This window comes from Nilaparvata lugens, chromosome 6 (genome assembly GCF_014356525.2).
Source record: "Nilaparvata lugens isolate BPH chromosome 6, ASM1435652v1, whole genome shotgun sequence".
In the NCBI taxonomy this organism is placed as follows: domain Eukaryota; kingdom Metazoa; phylum Arthropoda; class Insecta; order Hemiptera; family Delphacidae; genus Nilaparvata; species Nilaparvata lugens.
The window spans coordinates 20343540-20348341 of NC_052509.1; positions in this window are offsets into that span (position 1 = coordinate 20343540).

Below are 4802 nucleotides of genomic sequence, written 5' to 3' on the forward strand. Positions count from 1 at the left end.
ATAAATCACAATGCGACAGAAAAAGGATTTCTGATCACAATCGGCCAAAACGAGATGATGGATGAATATTAGAGACGGATAAGGACCCAGTGTTGACAGTCTAAGACGGAAATGTATATTTTATAGCCAAGGGGAGATAAGCATTGGGATGGAGATGTGATTACTGCACATGGCTAAGCAGTTGAGTTCAAATCGTGAGGGTTGTTCAGAAACTCGAATAGTTGTCGAGAAAGGGACATGGATTAGTGGTATTGAAAACTCATGAGTCATGCCATGTGACAAACTTCTGTCAGAAGAGATGTGATTGAGTACAGTAGAATTATAGCTGCTGCTAATATTACATTTCGATCTTCGGACCTATCTGAGTATGCGAATATCTGCCTCAAATTGGATCAGACTTTTATTCAAGAATACCCCACTTCCAGTATATAGAGATCAGTGGCAGGCTCCTCCAACTCATATTGCGATATAATGAAAAATAATATTCAAATATTAGAATTTATATAATAAAGAACAGAAGTTTGAGAGAAATGAATTTGACATTCAAAAAGAAAAAGAATCCATTGAAAAGTTAAAGATAACATTATATTGCAAATTAGAAGATTTATATTCAAATAAATACTAGAGACAAACAATTGAGAGAAACCTGAACACTGAAGGAAATAGATTCCAGAAAATGAAGCTATGAATTCATCATGATAATTTTTGAACAGAAATGAAGATAGAACAACAGATACAGAAATGAAAATGTCATCTAAGTCGAGATGTAGGAAAGAAAATGTGTCGGAAAAAAATTAAATTAATCATTAATGTCTGATTAATTCATCAGGCATTATAAGCTGACTTTAATGTCGTTCTACCCGCTTTGATGTACGGCTCGGAAGTAGGGGGTTCCACAACCTTGAAGTATTAAAGAGGGCTCAATTACAATTAAAAAAGATATTCTTTTTGAGCCAATGCACGCTGAGTTGGAAGTACGTTAGAGACAAATAGAATCAAACTAAACTTTGATGTACTTTGGGCCTGAAATTTCTCAGAAGAGTGATGTCTATGCCTAACAATAGGTACCCTTCTATTTGTTTAAAGACACTGGCAAAAAGATAAACGGTTGGTTCAGATAAAAAGACATATAGCTTTGTCCGGGTATCAGTTGGAAATAGCGAATGAGCTTTCTCTTGAAGGGATACTTTTTGACTCTCTGACAGATATTTTGGAGGGGTATGCAGGAGTTCTATTTCTTGAAGATCAAAGATTGGCGTTAGATTCAGCAACCTGTCCCCTTTATAGAAAAATGAATCCTCTTTTAAATCTAGGAGAGCAGCTCAGGATGAATATACCATTTGCAAAAACTAGAATTCCAACCCAGCTGCGACTAGCATCAGACAAGGGAGTATACCTGTTTAAGAATAGAGGAGTTTGGATTAACTCTACTAGAAACTGCCCTATTTGTAATTACGTGAATTAGAAACTCTAGAACATTTTTTGTGCGCTGCCCCATGCATAGAGGATGTAGAATTCAATTTCTGGATATATATTGTCGAAATATAGTGAATAATGAGGACAAGTTAATGGTATTACTGTCGAATCTGACGGAGGAAAATAAACAGAGTTTTCATCTATGTGGTTAAAGCATTAGAAATAAGACAAATGATATGTGATCTTGTTTGAGAGTGATCAGAAGCTATTTATTCTCAGCTATTTTGATGGTAACCTTTACCATCAAAATTGTGTAATATTGTTGTTTATTGTATATTGTTATGTAGAGAGTTTATTTTTTTACTATGTTTGTTGGCTGTTGGCTCAACTCTATTTGTATGATTAATGTGAACAAATAAATTGATGATTATTATTATTATTATTATAAGCTGACTTCTAATTTCATTTCTCTAATTGCAGCACAACACGAATAATAATAATAATATTAGGCCTACAGTACTTTCAAAAAATAATTTTTTAAGAGATTCAATGAGGAATCACAATGTATTCTTGTCCAGCTTAGAATATTTGATGGTGTATCATCACACTTGTTATTATAAAATCATTTTCTCCCGCAATCCAGGTGCCATAAAAAATCATAAGTTGATAATCACTTCATCCATTCAAAGATAAATTTGAAAACTCATCTTCTCAATAATTAATCTTGAATAGCGAATCCATTTCTCTAATTTCTGTTTTCATAATATTGGATTTTCGAGGAAGGTCCACTCTCGAAGCTTATATATACTGAACATAATTGAATCCAAGATTCATTGCTACATTACTCTCAATACAGAATGTAGTGTAGTTGCCACCTGCTACAGAAAGTATAGAATGTTTACTATACATCTATACTTTCTAACCTGGTACCTGGTGCTATTCGTACTCTGGTGCTGACCTTGAAGCAAGCTAGCAAGTGAAACTCGTTGAATCCAAGACTCAACGATGGAGACATACATTTCATAGTTGAAGTAATAATTCAATCGAGTCGAAAATAATTCAGAGTAGAACTCAATCGATCCCTCATGAAGCACAAATTACACATCCAAAAACAATACAGTTCTACCGTATTCAAATGACGGAGCACCAGAGTATCAGGTAGCACAGCAGGTAGCAGGTAGCAGGTGGGTGCGCAATTTGACATTGGGTTTGGCAACTGCACTACATTCTGTATTAAGAGTAATGTAGCAACTTGTCGGAATCGGTTGAAAGCGAATGTGCTGCTGCCAGTCATCAATCAAGCCTTTGAAAGTAGGCTTTTCATCCAATCCTCTAATGCATGCTCGACTCTGCTACTCTGCCATGCCATGCCACTACTCTCATAATGAATTTGAGCTGTCTGCCAACAAATCTTTACTCAACACCAACAGAGTTGAACACTCGTCAATCATTAATGCCAATGTCATGGAACACTGGCAAGCGCAATATTCGAACTTGCTCTCTAGTAGATTGTTCATGTCACTGCGAAGGTAATCATTATGAAGTCTTCTATTTGTGTGATTATATTTTGAAGGGGAATTGTAGTTGTGGTAATTGTAGGTCCAAAGTTGTGCTACTTATAGTGTTGCGGAGCTGTGATACTTGTGTGTACATAGTGGTTATTTGTATGACTGAATAGCTGAAGCAATCATGTAAGTAGTATTAATATTATTAAATATTGAAGAATAATAATTGTCATCATGTAGATACCAGGTATTCCTGATTGGAATTCCTTAACTTGAGTGGCAGATAGAAATACAAGATAATTGGGAAGGGCATCAACAATCTGTTCCATTGTTATAATCATCATATTATCTCAATCATCAAGATGGACTAACAGATATCATCTGTTTTAATTTGCACACATTTACAAAATATCAGTCAAGATCCAAGATCATCACTTGGAGAAATACACTATCGAACATACTTCAGTATCACTATCGAGAAGAGTTAGTTATTTATTTATTTTGAACACATACTCAAAACCCTCCTGAAAGTTTGTAAGATGAGTAAGGGTCAGAACTTACTGTATTTCTTGCGAATGGAACCATGAGATGATGAAACAGTAATGCTTGTACTTGAATATTATGAGATTATAAAGTGATTGCTCCACAGTAATATATCAGTTAGTTCTACAATTAATTAGTTATCATGATGCGTCGGATTCTGTCCTGGCTTTCCTATAATAATCATCTCAGACAATCCGTTTCAAGCCGTTCCAAGCTTGTACATGATTTCAATTTACATTAAACCTCCAATTCCATATCCCAACTAATACAAGCTGCAAACCGAATCGATATCATAAATCAGAATTTTTGAGAGAACGAGCGGAAATCATTCACAGAAGTTTGAGCTTGAAAAACTCTGGTTAAGCTCACTTCGGAAGTTGAGTATTTTCCAGAGCAGCCATCAAATATTGGCCCAGATATTCTCGTATCATTGCGTGCATGGGTGATTTATCATGAATCGTATTCACTGCTTCATGGGTCACAGTTTCAGTAATTCGAGTCACATCAAAGTAGCGGACGAAATCAGCTTTTTTCATTTCACATGTGTGACTTGTCGCCCTGAATGCACAGTGTGCGATTGCGATGCACAGGTGTCTCTCTATCTCTGTCAAACGAATGAAAATCATGCGTCAGTTGCGATCTCTGCTAAGTCGTTAATCTACATCAAAGAGCAACAAGAGTCATTCTCACATCCGCTACAAATTCAAATAAAATTCCATGTCCTCATCATGCACAGTCTAGCTGCACAAGTAGCAAAGGAGCTTCACCGAATCACTTCTCTATAGGTGATAATTTTTCCTCCAGAGTTCCTAGAAAATGTATGTGTTATTTTTTGCTAAAGGAACAAATTTCCGACTGCTGTGTATCCTTCGCAAGAAATATAAAATATGAATCAATATAATCTAATTCACTATTAAGTCTATTCATCGAAAATGTTGGGTGAAGAAATTTTCTTCAACCTCACTCTAAAAATGAGATCATGAATAATAATATCGTACAATCAAATTCGATTATGTCCAACGTACTAGGTCTTGAAATTAATTGAGAAATTACATTCGAAGCCCTGTTGTCAAACCATTCTTAATAAACTGTCAATAGGATGCACGAGGAAGACGTTTCTGAGCTTAAAAACGTTAAAAATGATGAATAGAGAAGGAAGAGTTGGAATGACAAGAAGTGTAGATTGGATTTCAATTATTATACTCAATTCAACAATGTGATTTTCATTACTTTGATGAGGTACCTCAACTGTAATCCAACTGTATATTATGACTCCTCAATCGGTCCGATGAAACTGTTTTACACAAAATACTAGAAATGGGATTGTATGTTTATGAG